The sequence below is a fragment of the Dasypus novemcinctus genome, chromosome 29 (assembly GCF_030445035.2).
Source record: "Dasypus novemcinctus isolate mDasNov1 chromosome 29, mDasNov1.1.hap2, whole genome shotgun sequence".
In the NCBI taxonomy this organism is placed as follows: Eukaryota; Metazoa; Chordata; class Mammalia; order Cingulata; family Dasypodidae; genus Dasypus; species Dasypus novemcinctus.
In genome coordinates, this window is record NC_080701.1 from 25,961,017 (window position 1) to 25,976,790 (window position 15,774).

At 47.9% G+C, this 15,774-nt stretch overlaps 1 protein-coding gene and 1 non-coding gene across 8 annotated transcripts in view; both read right to left on the minus strand.

Moving 5' to 3' along the window:
- ANK1 (ankyrin 1) overlaps nt 1–15,774 on the minus strand; it is a 236,103-nt gene that overhangs the window by 134,777 nt on the left and 85,552 nt on the right. The gene's annotated exons all lie outside the window — the stretch shown is intronic.
- On the minus strand, nt 9,328–9,435 carry LOC111761845 (U6 spliceosomal RNA). The gene has a single exon (XR_002795090.1). It is a non-coding gene; the product is annotated as a U6 spliceosomal RNA (small nuclear RNA).

Genomic DNA, 15,774 nt, shown 5'->3' on the forward strand with positions numbered 1-15,774 from the left:
GGACAGTTAGGCTAATGTGTCAACTCGGCCAGGTAATTGTGCCCAGGTGTTTGGTCAAGCAAGCACTGGGCTAACTATAATAAAGGAAATTTATGGACTTAGTCATCAGGGAGTTTACTGCATTGATGGCTGATCACATCTACACTTAACCAAGGAGATTGCCTTCAGCAATGAGTGACATTTTATCCAATCAGTGGAAGGCCTTAAAAGGGAAAGCGATTTCAGCATTCAGAGAGAATTTTCCAGCTTGACTTTGCACAGCCAACGTCTCCTGGGAACTCATCACGGGCCTACATCAGAGCCCTGATTTGCAGTCTGCCTGTGGAATTTGGACTTGTGCATCCCCACGTTAACCTGAGAGACTCTTATAAAATCACATCCTATTGACAGAGATGTCCTGTTGGTTCTGTTTCCTTAGAGAGCCCTGAGTGATACACACCCATTGACAGATGAGGAAACAGAGGCATGGGGAGGCTGGGGAGCTTATCCAGGGTATGCATCTAGAAAGTGGTAGAGCAAGGCTTCAAACCCGGGTGGTCAGGCTCCACAGCCTGCGAGCGGGACCATCTGCCGCACAGCTGGACCACTGGGGTCAGACGGTCCACCCTTAGGTGTTGCTTGGGTGACTCTACCTGCACCATACGGCGTGGGCACTGGGGGTGCAGACTAGTGGGGAGACAGCCATCTAAAATGAGGACTCAGCATGACCAGTACAAGAGGGGAAGAAGCCACGCACCCAGGGGCAGCTGCCTGGAGAGTGCTAGGGGACAGGCGTGAGCGGGAACCTGGCTGGAGGACTTGGCCACTGGGTTCCCTTCCCAGCCCCTCTTCCCTCACCTGCAAAGTGAGGAGCATGGTACCTACCTCCCAGGATGGCTTCCATATTCCGTAAGCGAGAATAAAGGAAGTGCCACACTGGGTGTATTTTGAGGCAATGTTATTCTACACAGTTTGAGAGTCTGATGGGGGAGCCCTGGGCGCTGTGGCCAAGAAGCTCAGCCAACTCCTGGCTGGCCACCGGGTGGCACGTGCATGAGAAGGGCAGTCAGCATCCCAGTGTCCCTGGTCCCTACTTCCACTTGAAACCCAGCATCACTCATCACAGTGCACATTGCAACAGCCCAGATGGCCTAGAAGCCAGACCTTAGGAGACGTGGAAATCGTCACTGCCCCAAGCAAAGTTTTCCTTGCTTTCTCCCCACTCTACCAGCACCCGCTCCCTACCCCATCACCCCATTCCAGGAACCTGTCCCGGATTCCACACCTTGCTCTTGGCGAATCCTCAACTAATCCCACTAAGATAAAAATGAGGTCCCTGCATCTGTGCAATTCAAGATCCTATTATAAAGGCTTAGCTGTACACAGTTAACAGGAGACTTTTAGAGATCAACAACCCTTTAAGAGCCTGAGGAATAATCTCTAACGGTAGAACTTCAGGCACCAGAACGAATGGGCAGGGAAGGTTTCCAAGGACTAATGGATTCTGCTAGCACCTTCAAATCACCCCACGTAGACAAAGAGTTAACGAGCCGTGCTGAGGAACTTACAGTGGTACACGGCTAGCCAGTCCCTCCCTTTGGAGAAAAGCTACACGAAGCCACCCCATCACCACACCCTTTCCCAGGAGGAGAGGGTGCCAGAGAGGGAAGAACGGAAGACTAAAGTCAAAAAGCAGCTCCTTCCTGCGGCCACTAATGGGTTTTCTGAGAAGCTGGAATCTGTTCCATTGTTTGCAAATCATCATCACCCTTGATCAATAGCCGGGCCTTTAGGAAGGAAAGGAGAAGGGATGGACCCCAGCCAGCTTCTCTTCAGCTTGCATAGGTGCCTTCTTTCCAAAGGCAATTGAAGCCAGGTGCTTTTTTACCAATGCTCGCTTCAGTCCCCTTCTGGAGAGGGCAGAGCGCTTGTCCAACCAGTACAGCAGGGGAGAGGCCAGAAAATTTTCCCACAGCCATCGCCGAGTTTGAGTAGTAACAAATTGGTGGCTGCTGCTTTCTCAGGAAGGAAAACTCTTTGCGTTGGAGAAGGGACAGGGGGCTGTTTGCTTGACTCGTTCCTACTAATCTGTCCAGAGGCAAGCTTTCTCTTCAGGCAACACACTGTTTCTTCATTCCTGTGCCACCTTCCACGGACAGGACGCGCTCACGGCATTTAGCAGCTGCGTGGCCGGGCCCAGCAGCCCCAGGACCACTGCCTCCCTTGCAGCACTTTCCTTCCAGTAAATTCAGGAGATAAATCAGCCTCCAGTCAGATAGCAAGGCAGGCTGGGGTCAGGAGTGAGAGGGAGGACAGCGATTCTTTTCTCTCTGGGTCTCTAATTGGTTGTCACTGCCCGGTGGAAAATGGTGACACCCTCCAGCCGCTGCCCAGGCCGGGCAAGGCGGGAAACCAGGGCGCTCTGCCAGCCCACCCAGAGTGGACTCGGAGGCTTCTTTTCCAGATAAGGGACCCAAGGTAAGGTTTGAGACAGAGCGGGGAGTGGCCATCACCTGTGTGGTGCTTGGCAAGCCACGTCCTATTCTTCGTGAAGGCACGCAGTGTCTAAGGAGCACCTCCCAGGTGCGCAGTGCCGGGAGCACAGGAGGGAACCAGACCAAGCCCAGGTCCCACCCCTGGGGAGCTTACCAGCATAAAGCGTTTCCAAACGTGGCCCGTGGAAGGGGCTGACCAAGTCCAGCACCCCCGGAATGATTACTCTGGAAGGGCTCGGTGCGAGACAGGACGGGAAAGACGGACAGGGCCGGGGCAGGAGGTGCCAAAACAAGGAGTTTGGACTCTATTCTTAGAGCAACGCGAAGCCACTGAAGATTTCAAGCCGAGGGCGACAGGAGGAGGTACCTTTCTAAAAATCCCTTTGGTTGCATGTGAAGGATGGAGCAAAGAGAGTAAGGACCCCTGCAGGAGGACTGTTTCTACTTTTAAAAATTAAAGCAGGGAAGTGGCTCACCCAGCTGGGCACGCTCCACCATGTGGGAGGTCCCAGGTTCGGTTCCCGGTGCCTCCTAAAAGAAGACGAGCAGACACAGTGGGCAAAACTACGAGCAGACAGACGAGGGAATCATGGGGGACTGGGGGGGGGTGGGGAGGAGAAAATTTAAAAATCTTTTTTTAAAAAAAACTTAGAGCAAATTCAAGGTTGCCCTCTGTGGCAACTCCACTCTGGCATGCTTACCCAGAGGAGCTTTCTTGACAGCTAGTGCTCCCGAAACACAGTCTACTTTATCCATGCCAAGGTCCAAAAAAAAAAAAAAGTATCAAAAGATCACGAGCAGCTGTGATTATAAATTATAAATTACTTCACTGCAGAGGAGTTGTGATTTTACAGTGGCTTCCATTTCCTTTTTCCTTTTATCCATGATAGTTTTTTAAGTAAAGAGCACTATTTATTTTCTTGTTAAATTGGAGAGGGCGGGGGAGCAAGGAATTATCAATACCCGGATATGGATATGGAAGACATCATGGCTGACTATGTCAACAGCCAGCCCTGTTCACACCATTGCGCCAGAGCCAGTAATAAGTGTTTTCCACGCTGTATCAGGTAGTTTGCATTGATAGACCATTCCTGGGAGTTTGGATTCAGAAGCATTTTAACCCATAACGAAGTCTCAAGTATGGGGGGACCATTTGTCTGCTCAAACTATCTAATCCTGACAGTCTCAGGTAAAATAAGTCCTCACAAAGGTCTACAAGACTCTATGTGTTCTTTCTCCCCCTCCACTCCCCCAATCTCTCCCTCCTGCTACCTCTCTGACCTCACTTCCCACTGCTCCTCCCTCTTCATTCTGCTCCAGCCACAAAGGCCTCCTGATTATTTCTGCACAAGCCTGCCTCAGGACCTTTGCACCTGCTATTTCCTCTGCCTGCGGCACTCTGCCTCCAGATTCTCTCTCCCTTGCATCCTTCAGGTCTGCTCCACGACACCTCACTGAGGCTCTCTGAACACCCTCTTGAGGTCACAGAATTCCTCACACTTCTTATCTCGCTTGCCTGCCTCCCCCCATAGCACTTCTCACGTTTTAATATACGGTGCAATTTACTCACTTGTTTTTGTCTTTGGTCTGTCTCCTTCCCCACATTGGAATGTAAAGCCCCATGAGGGCAGGGATTTGGGTCTGCTTTGTTCACTGCTGCATTCCCAAGGCTTACAACAGGACCTGACACACAGCAGGCACTTACCAAACGTTTGCTAGATAGTACTGCACACGCTTTGAGGACAAACGTGTTCAGTTACTTCACCATCAGAAAACACTCCATTATCTTTTTTTTTTTGGCAAAACTCACACACATATAAAAAATAACCCTGCCTTTCTTAATGTTTCACTTAATCTCAAAGTAAGTGAGCTGATATTAGGAAGACACGAGGCGGCAGGAGTGGGGAGAGCCTGGGTTTAAGAACCAACTATAACTGAGCCATAAAGTCCCAGGTTAGCTGAGTTGATGTGATCCTGGTCACAACAACACCCCTCAAGTCTGTTCCCATTTGTAAACATTTTCACACCGATGACCTCACTTCAGCCGCACAGGGGACCCAGTTCCTGGAAAACTGAGACAGAGAGAAAAATGGCTCTCCCAGTCTATGTGGCCCATGAAAATGATCGTGCTGGTTTCAAACCATCAGCTCTTCCTTCTTGCAAAACGTGGAGCTTGTAATTGTGTCTGGAGACAGACCCAACCTTCCTTGGAACCCTCACAGTCCCTTCCCCTGCCTTCCAGCTCTCCCTACACACCTACAGCCCTGGAAGTGCTAAATCCAAGGAAAGGACAGATGGACTTAGCCTGGCTCCTGCGGCTGGTGAGATGAGACCAAAATGGGAATCCCCAGTCTCCTCCCGGAAAAATCCATCCACCAATCAGGAAAGCAAACTGGGTAGATAGCAAACCACTGAAATTAATAATAATAATCCAGCTAAATATTATTTCCCCTGTACCCTGCGACTTGTAGACGAGTGGGACTGTAGGTGCGCTCCTTGGTGACTCAGCGAGGCTCCCTTTCATTCACTGCCCTCTGAGAAGGTGGCTGGGCATCCAGCTCCAGGCTCTGAACACATCACCGAAACCAAGAACCTCACCCTTGACACAAAATACTTTAATACAGCTCCGGCTGGCCTGCTGCTGCACAGCGATAGGTCCTATCGCCACAGGGAGAATTGCAGGGCAGCGTAGCCCTCTGTATCCCTCCATTATCACTTTTAAAGTAGCCCTCAGACCCTCCCGCCAAGAGCCACACGCAGGCTTTTTCTCCCTCTAGCTAATCAGCCACTGAAACCCAAAGTTTCAAGTCTCAAGAACCAGCAGAGAAACTGTGACGATGAGGTGACTGGCCTTCGTGAAAACACACACGACCCCTTCCAAGAGAGGGTACAGGTCCCCCCAGCAGAAGAGCCCAAACCTCCCTGGCTGACCTGTAACTTAGGTAGCATGCCTTAAAAAAAAAAAAGGCACGGAGACTCACAGGAAAGCTTCTAGAATCTCAACAGACTGAAGGAATAGAATCCAAAGATCTTCCTTCCCAACAAGCCCTAATGCACAGAGCACATAATTCAGAGACCCAGGTAGGTGGAACTCGATTTGACAGCAAATCTCTGCCGGGAAAAAATATGAACTGGATTAGCAGCGTCAAGCAGAGGCCTCCTGCCACCGTGAGGGACAAAGCACACGAGCGCGGACGTTAATAGAGAGCAGGGAGCTCGGAGAGGTGCGCAGCCCGGGATGGAAGCACACAGGCAGAGCTCGCTCTACGCCTCCCAACACCCGCCGAGCCGGCTTCTCTGACCCAGGGGCTCCCTGCAGACCCCACCCCTGCCCTTGAGCGCCAGAACTCACTTTCCAGAAGCGCACTGGGCAGCGGTGCATACTGGTCCCTCCGGGGGTCGGCGGGGGTCGGCTGCAGGGACAGCAGGGGCTGCCGCACGCACCGCAGCCTCTGCCTGGGCCGGCGCGTCTGGGAGCCGGCGCCCCGCGGCCCTCGGCGGCGGCCTTATCGGCAGCAGAGCCGCACTATCGGGGCTCCCCGGGCGCCCGAGCGCGGGCAGAGCGGGAGGTGCCCGCCTGGGCCCTGCAGATTACAGCAACACCCGCGCCCGCGCCCGCCACCTGGTGCACCGCGCTCGCCCCAGCGGCGCAGCCAGGGGGTCCCTACCAACTCACCATTGCCACCCAGTGCAACCCACGCGCCCCAGCGGCCCAGCCAGGGGGTCCCGACCCCACTCACCATTGCCACCCAGTGCTACCCACTCACCATTGCCACCCAGTGCACAGCATGCACCCCGGTGGTCCAGCCAGGGGGTCCCTACACACTCACCATTGCCACCCAGTGCAACCCACTCACCATTGCCACTCAGTGCTACCCACTCACCATTGCCACCCAGTGCAACCCATGAGCCCCAGCGGCCCAGCCAGGGGGTCCCGGCCCCACTCACCATTGCCACCCAGTGCTACCCACTCACCGTTGCCACCCAGTGCTACCCACTCACCATTGCCACCCAGTGCAACCCATGAGCCCCAGCGGCCCAGCCAGGGGGTCCCTAGCCACTCACCATTGCCACCCAGTACACCGCACGCACCCCGGCGGCCCAGCCAGGGGGTCCCTATACACTCACCATTGCCACCCAGTGCACCGCCCAAGCGCCAGCGGCCCAGCCAGGGGGTCCCGGCCCCACTCACCATTGCCACCCAATGCACCGCACGCGCCCCAGCGGCCCAGCCAGGGGGCCCTGGCCCACTCACCATTGCCACCCAGTGCACCGCACGCACCCCAGCGGCCCAGCCAGGAGGTCCCGGCCCCACTCACCATTGCCACCCAGTGCACCGCATGCACCCCAGTGGCCCAGCCAGGGGGTCCCTAACAACTCACTATTGCCACCCAGTGGACCGCGCACCCCAGCGGCCCAGCCAGGGGGTCCCAGTCCCACTCACCATTGCCACCCAGTGCACCGCACGCGCCCCAGCAGCCCAGCCAGGGGGTCCCTACCCACTCCGCATTGCTCCGCCCCAGAGTCTCCCCACCAGACCCCGCGGGGGCGGGAGCGAGGCGGGAGCTGCCCCCAGGGTTCGCAGCCCCGCGGGGGAGGCCCCACGGGAGGCCGAGTCTGGGCCTCCCCTCCACCTCGCCCGCCTGCAGAGGCCCGGGAGTCTTCTCCCAGAGGCAGGGCTGTCTGGAGGCGGGTTCGAGTCCCCGCATGGTCGGAGGGGCCTCCCGGGAGGGGCTGGCGTCCTCCTGCACGCGCCCCAGGCCCGCCTGGCAGGCGCCCCGGCCCTCTCGTCTTTACCGCCCTCCCTGGGGGCCCCTGGGTTCCCTCATCACCAATTTGCAGGGATTCTGGGCAAAGCTTCATAACACCCGGGGCCAAAAATAACACCGTGACCGGGAACCAGAGGTGAGTCACCAGCCGACGGCGACTGGGCGCTGCAGGGGGGCGCAGGCCGAGCCCCCCGCCGTCGGCGGCTCCCGGAGGGCCCCTGGGCCTCGCACAGCGGCAGGAGGTGGCATCTGCCCAGAACGGGGGCCCTGGGTGGTGAAAACGAGGCCTCCAGGCACCCCAAGGCGAGGGTTCCCGGATTCGCCTCCCCCAGACGCGGGCGCCATGGGCCTGGACAAGCGCGCCACGTGCTCCTTTCCGGAGGTGCATTTGCGCCGCCTGGACGGTGGGGTGCAGCCTTTCCTCGGGAGGGGCCCTCCGGGCTGCTGCCTCCCGGGCCAGGTCCCCCGAGGAGGCCGCCATCTGGCTCCGGAGCTTCTCCGCAGAGCCAAACGGGCCCTGCTGGGAGGGCACAGCTGCCGCGGAAGACGCCCCCGAGGGCAGCCCTGCCACCCCTCTGTCGGCCACAGCAGCTGGCAGGTGCCCCAGTGCGGGCAGGGGGCCACCGCCGAGCAGGCCAGCACCTGACGCGGCCTGGGGAGCGCAAAGCCGCGCAGAAATCACCACCACAATCATTAAAAGCACCAGTCCTTAGCAGGTGTCTTTTGAAGCACTGGACTCAAAACAATGTCATTTCCCCCCTGGAATAGTCAGAGGTGAGAGGGGCCAGAGAGCTAAAAATACAAAAGAAGCACACCATGTTAGATAAGATGCTGACCACTTCTACCCCAGGACAGGCTGGGCTAGCTCCAGTTAGTCAAGTTCAGGTGCCGGAATGCTCTCTTGAGTCTTGGTGAGTTTCTGTCCTCCGGGTAGAGTAGCAGGTTTGGTACTCAGTAAGTGCTCAATAAAAGTTTATGGAATGAATCTGTAAGTGCAAGGAGCCATTTTTACCATCCAGGGAAGATGACCAGTATTCTTGCTCTTCAGAGTTCCTGAGCTCTGCGGAGGAAATGCCAGCAAATAAACCCATGGCGTGTAATAATGACTTAGGAAATGCCCTGTAAGGAGAAACCATCAGTTTAAATCTTTGGCGAGGTCAGACCCTCAGGCGGGTTGGATTTTGTGTGTTGCTTCCCGCCACCGCACAGTGCCTGAAATCCCTGCAGTTCCAGGAGCTGAATTTAACCTGAGAACCAGGCCCTTCCACGCCACGCGAGGCTGCTCTCCCGAGAGCACTCAGCGACCCAGCCAGGTTACAGAGCCCTGGACTGGTCAGGCAAGCAGCCTGGTTTCGGGGAACTGGACTCGCCCTGTGCTTGAGACACCCAGGAATTCCCTGTGACAATCAGTCTCTGCAGGGTTGAAGAGGGCCATGGCGTGTAATGGGAGTGGAGGGAATAGTTGTCACCCCTTGTGCCAACAGATTGCCCCCGAGGGCTGTCACAAGTGTTACGGACATATAATACATATAAGCTCCAGAAAGGGACGGCAAAAGCTGTCCCAACCCTCTGAGGTCAAGAACCTTCACAAAAACAAGGGCAGGCTTTGCTCCCAGGTCCTGAGGATCCCTTGACCCTCCCCTGACCCCTGTAAAGGGTCCTTCGCAAACCCCTCCTCTCATTGTTTCACTTATTTTTTACTTAACAAACGTATACATAGTGCTTGCTATGCGCCAGGCACTGTTCTAAACGCGTTAGAAAAATTAACTCATGGAATCCGCATAAGAAGCCCGTGTCTTATTAAACTGTCAAACATTTCCGCTGACTGCCCAAGGTTCCTCCTACCCATTTGTAGTCAGTTTCTCCAGCGCTCACCTCTAGGTGCAACTACTGTTCTTCTGACTTCAATGATAACTTATTTTTGCCTATTCTATAACTTCACATAAATGGAATCAGTAAATGCTCTTTGAATTGGACTTCTTTTGCTCAGCATAATGTTATAATGATTTGAGATTCATCTCTGTCACAGGTACTGGTAGTTTGTTTTTATTTTTACACCTCTTATGCCATGCATTCACAGGGAAAAAAGTATGGAATGCGTCACAAATTTGTGTGTCATCCTTGCACAGGGGCCACGCCAATCTTCTCTGTATCGTTCCAATTTTTAGTGTATGTGCTGCAGAAGTGAGCAGTTTCTCTTTGCTGCTGAGCATTTTTCCATTCCATTAACCTGTTGATGATACTTTAGTTTGTTTCCAGTTCAGGGCCATTATAAATAAAGCTGCTATGAAAATTTAAAAACAAGACAAAACTGGGTGGATTAAACAACAGAAACGTCCTGTCTCACAGTTCTGGAGTGTGGAAGCCCAAGTGAAATCAAGGCATCAGCCTGTATTCTAATGCTGAATAAATGGAATTATGCTATAAGGATTCTTCTTATATGTACATTTTTTTTTAATGCAACATGATGTCCCCGAGATTCAGCCGGGAGTTTATTCATTTTCACTGCTGTATGGGATTCCATGGTATGCAAATACCACGTATTATTTATCCATTTGACACCAATGGAATTTGGGTTATTTTCAGCTCTTTGCTTTTAAAACGTTATTGCTTTTGACAAAACATGATGGAAATTCAGGTATGCCGATGTAAGTGAACAAGGACATTGGGTGTGGGGAGGGGGACAGTAGTGGCAGCAGGAAGAATTTTCACTGTATAGAAACTTCTGTACTTTTTGAGTTTTGTGCTGAGTCCAAAAAAATTCCCCATAATAATAAAAGTTTTAAAAAAACATTCTTGCTTTGAACATTGTGAACATTCTTATAAAAGCTTCCTTGCGCACTTGTGCATGCTTTGTTTGGTGTGTTTGCTAGTGGGAGTACAATTACTGAATTGTTATTTATATACATCTTCAGCTCTGTCATCACACCAAGATGTTTTTGAAACTGGCTCTTCCAATTTACACTCCCAGTAGCAGGGCATGCAGTCATTCCTCAAGTTTACCAATACTTGGTATTGTCAGACTTAATTTTTTTTGTCATCTGGAGGGTGTAAAATGGTATCGTGTTGTGGTCTTAATTGGCATTTCTCCAATTAGTAATAGGGTTGACCACCTCTTACTTGTTTATTGGCCATTTATCTTTCTTCTTCTGTAAAATCTCTGTTCAGGTCTGTTGCCCGTTGTCCCTTTATGCTCCCTTGTTCTTAATGAGTTGTAGGAATTCTGTGCTTTAGTCTGGATACTAATCATTTATCAGCCGTGTGCATTGCAAGTATCTTCTCCCAGTGTGTGGCTCATCTTTTCATTTTGAAAAAAAATAGTGTCTTGATGAACAGAACTTGTCCGTTTTAATGTAGTCAGATGTATTGATCATTTCCTTTATGGTTTGTGCTTTTTTTTTTATCTTGTTTAAGAGACTCTTTGCTAGCCTGAGCTCATGAAAACAGTCTCCTGTATTATAAATATTTTTATAGTTTTGCTTTTTCATATAGGTCTTGAAATCCACCTGAATTACTTTTTTCCATATAGATGATCAATTAGTGTAGCACCATTTATTGAATAACCCACCCTTTCTCCACTGATCTGCAGTGACATCTCTGTCGCACAGTAGGTCTCTATAAGCACAGCTCTGATGAGCTGTAGGACTCTCCTAAGATCCATTGGCCTATTTGTCTATCTCTATGCCTGTATCAAACTGTTTTAATTGCTATCACTTTATAATAAATTTTCATATTGTTTAGAATGTCATAGTATTAGTAAGGTAACTCTCCTTGCCTTATTCTTTAAAAAGGTCAAAACTTCTCGTGGCCTTTTGCTCATTTGTGCACATTTTAGGTAAATTCCACAAAAAATGTAGAATTTCTACTGCAATGACATAGAATTTGTTTACCAATTTCAAGAGAATTGACAGTTTGATGATATCGAGATTTTCAATTATATACACATGGTATGGCATTTCTTCTCTCTCTAGTTATTCAGCTATTCTTTTAGGCTATTCAATAATGTTTAATAATTTTCTCCATAAAATATCTTGCCCATTTTCATTAGCTTTATTCTTGGCTATCTTACAGTTCTACTGCTATTATGAGTAGATTCTTTTTTTATTATGTATTTGTTTGGTTATCACAAAGTATAAGGACATTATTAATTTTTGTATCTTGAACTTGTAGCCAGCAACCTTGCTGAGGGCTCTTGTTAGTTCTGTTAGTCTGTCCATGACTCTCTTTGATTTTTCTCTGCAGACAGTTATCACTCACAAATAAGGATGTTTTATTCTCTTCTTTTCGAATTTCTGTACCCCCCCCTTCTTTTCTGGGCATCTTTTATTAATAAGGAAGCTACCTTCTTGTTCCAGTTCATTAAAAGTTTTTAATTATGAATGAAGGTTGTTGAATGAATGAAATATTTTGTTTTTCTCTGTGAATGTGGTCCATTGCACTAACAGATTTTTTCTAATGCCAAATTATCCTTGCATTCCTGGGTTAAACCCTTCTCAGTTATAAAGTATCATTTTAAGATAGTACTAGTGAATTAGAGTTGTGAGGTTTTATGTAGGATTTTTGCATCTACGTTCATAAACTATATTGGTTGCATTAATTTTCTATTGCTGTATAGCAAATTATCCCAAAACCTTAGCAATCTAAAATACACACAGACAGTTCCTGTGGGTCAGCAATTCAGGTGTGACTGTCTCCAGGTTTTTCACAAAGTCGTAGTCAAGATGTCCTGTGGGAGGAGCAGTCATTAGAAGGCTTGGCTGGGGCTGGAGGACCCACTACTGAGATCCCCACGTGGATCACCCAAATGGCTCCTGGCAAACGGTCTCCATGCCTCAGCCTGTGGCCCTCTTCACAGGTTGCTTGAATTGTCCTCATTTCATGGCAGCTGGCTTCCCCCAGAGTGATCCAAGAGAGCAAGGACAAGCCACCGTGCCTTTTAAGACCTGTCCAGATGTCGCTTGTTGTCACTGCTGCATATTCTATGGGCTAGAAGCAAATCTAGCCCCCGCTCAAGGGCAGGGGAAATATTGAAGACTATCAGAGACCCTATGGACTATTTGTGAACTACCACGTTAGTCCATTATTTTCTTTTCCCATATTGTCTTCACTTTCTTTTTATGCTAAGCAAATTCAAAATGAGCTGGAATAGCTTTCCTTTCTTTTCTCTGAAATGGTTTGTCTCAAAAGGGATTACTTGTTGTTTGCAACAGCACCCAGACTTGTCCTTTTCAGGAGGAGGGTGAAGACTTTACATATGGATATGTGAGGGAGGCTTTTTTTTTCCCTCCTCCTCCCCTGCTGTTTTGTTGTCTGTGTGTCTGCTGTGTGATCTGTGTCTGTTTCTTTTTGTCTTCTCTTCTCATTTTCTCTTCTAGGCTTCACCAGGATTCGCTCCCAGGGACCTCTGATGTGGGAGAGAGGTTTCCTGTTGCTTGCGCCACCTCAGTTCCTGATTTCTGTTGCTTCTCTCTTTTGTTGCGTCGTCATCTTGCTCCGTCACTCACCGTGTGGGCACCTTTACCAGGGGACCCCAAGGATCGAACCCGAGTCCTGCCTGGTGCTAGAGAGAAGCCCAATCGCTTGAGCCACATCCACTTCCCTGAGAGGGAGACTTTACATGGATTTGTTTTATTTAATAACATGTGTGTACAGGCTACAAGTGTGTTAAGAGAGTAATATTTTAGAAAAATCAACTGCCGGGACGTATTTAAGATTCCAAAAACTTACTCTCTCTCTCTTAAACCTCGCACCTCACCATCTACACCATGCTGGCTAGAGCACTATAAAATTCTTACATTCAGGCAAAACACTTAGGAAAACAGAGAAATTAGCTCACTGAGTTTAAAATGTATCTCAGCATGAAGAGCTGGGTGAAGTAAAAAGTTAAAGAGGCTAAATAGTCACTTAATTAAAATAATAATAAAATAATGGCAAACCCCACTCATTTGGGTAAGTTTAGAATAGAGGCCCTCAAACCTTTTGGTATCAGGATCTCTTTACATTCTTAAAAATTATGAGAACCCTAGAGCTTTTTATGAAATGGGAGTTTTGTCTGTCAAGATTTACCATATTACAAGTTAAAACTGAGAGTTTAAAAAAAATACGTCTTTATTAATTCATTTGGGCATGGCATAATAAACTCATGCCACATTAACATAGATAATATTTTTATGAAAATAACACTTTTCAAAACAAAAAAAAATTAGTGAAAAGAATGTCATTGTTTTACATTTGTGCAAATCAGTGTAAAGTCTGGTTTTAAAAAAGATAGATTCTATATCTGCTTCTGCATTCTGTGTTATGTGACATGTTTTGGTTGAGGTACATAAAGAAAATCTGGCCTCATTCGGAAAAGGGAGGAATATTTTAACAGCCTTTTCAGTTAATCATGGATAGTTAGGTTGGATATTACACCAAAACTCCCAAGTGGTAATTTCTGAAAGGTTAGTTGCAATGAGGGATCTGAAAGCAAATCAATGAACTTTTCGTTTCTCTACACCCAGGAGAGAGTAAGGTTCATAAAATAGCATCTTAGTGTTATGAAAGTATTTTTTAACTCAGGATCCCCTGACAAGGTCTTAGGGACCCACTGGGTCCCTAGACTACGCTTTGAAAAGGCAGCTTTAGAACAAAGTATTCAAATAACCTCTGATGTTGAGCTATTAAAGGGAACGATAGAGCCAGAGTAGGAGAGACTAGACCAGAACTGGGAGAGCAACTACTCCTGTGTCCTCATTTTGAAAACAAGAAAATTGTAACCTAGAGAGGTAAAACGATTCATCCAGATTCATACACCGATGTTCATAGCAGAAATATTCACAATTGCTAAATTATGGAAACAGCCCGAGTTTCCACCAACCGATGAATGGATAAATAAAATGTGGTATATGCATACAATGGAATACTATTCCACTGGAAGAGGAAATGAAATCGGCATGTATATGATGACATGGATGAACCCTGGGGCCATTATGTTGAGTGAAATAAGCCAGACACAAGAGGACAAATACTGAATGGTCTCACTAATAGGAGCTAAATACGATGAGTAAAACTCATGAAAATGGATTTATTAGATGGCTTTAGAGGGGTAAACTCTAGGTCAGTAGGAGATAGAATGTGGGTTGAGAATAGGAGTTGATGTTTAATGTATGTAGAATTTTTAATAAGGTTTATTGTGTGGAAATGAATAGAGTTGATGGTAACATACTATCATGAGTATAATTTACACTGCTTATTTATAAATGTGATTGTGGCTGAAAAGGGTAGTCTTTGTATGTAAATGTCAATTGAAAGGGAGCTAGAGAATCACCTAGGGATTGTTTAACATAGTGATTTTGATGGTGTATGGAGATTGTGGTTAATAGTATAAATATAAGAATGTTCTTTTACAAAGTGCTAAAAAAGTGGTGATACACTATGGACAATAGTTAACAGCAATATTGTAATATTTTTGCAGCAATGGCAAAGAAGATACTATATCAATTTGAAGGGGCAATGGAGGGGTATAAGGGGGTATGGGATTTTTCCTTTCCAAGTAATGAAAACATTCTAAGATTGACTGAGGTGATGACAGCCCACCTCTGTGATGAAAATGAGAGCCACTGAGTGTACACTTTGTATAGATTGTAGAAAGCATGGGACTGTATAACACAGGAATCAGTGGTAGAAGATGGACTGTGGTCAACAGAACAAATATGAGAATGTTTTCTCATGAACTATAACAAATGTATAATACCAATACAGGGTGTTAATGATCGGGTAGGTGGGAGGAAATAAACACCAAATGTAAGATGTGGGCTATAGTTAATAGTCATCTTTTGATGATGCTCTTTCCGAATTTATAACAAAGTTTCACAACAATGCAAGGTGGTGGTGGTGGGAAGACGTATGGGTCCCTGTATGTGTGTTTGTTTTTTAAGTTCACAACTTTTACAATACATTTGTTTATGTAAAACAAAATGATCCATCCAGGATTTTTGCAAAGTAAAGCAAGATGATAATATAGAAGCAACATGCTGCCCTAAGCAAGCAGATTGTGACAGAATCCATTCCTGATTCTTTCATGTGTGGATTATTCAATTTATAGATTTTTCAGGCCCTTCTTTTCTTCAGAAGTTCCTTGTTCATGCCTGCATTTGACCACTGTATTACTTTTAATAGTTTCACCATCAATAGAAGTGAAAAAAGAGAAAATGAAATTCAGAGCAGTAAAACTGTACTTCTTCATATGTCTTATAAGAGGAGGCATGGAAGAATGAAATATTTGACAATAATAATAGCTAAACATTTATTGAGCACTTACCACATGCCTGTTCCTTCATTTTTTCATTCATTCACTCATTCTCTCTTTTTTTTTTTAAGATTCATTTTTTATTTATTTTTCTCCCCTTCCCCGTTCCCACCCCCCCCCCCCCGCCCCCCAGTTGTCTGCTCTCTCTGTACATTCGCTGTGTGTTCTTCTGTGTCCGCTTGTATTCTTGTCAGTGGCACCGGGAATCTGTGTCTCTTTTTGTTGCGTCATCTTGTTGTAT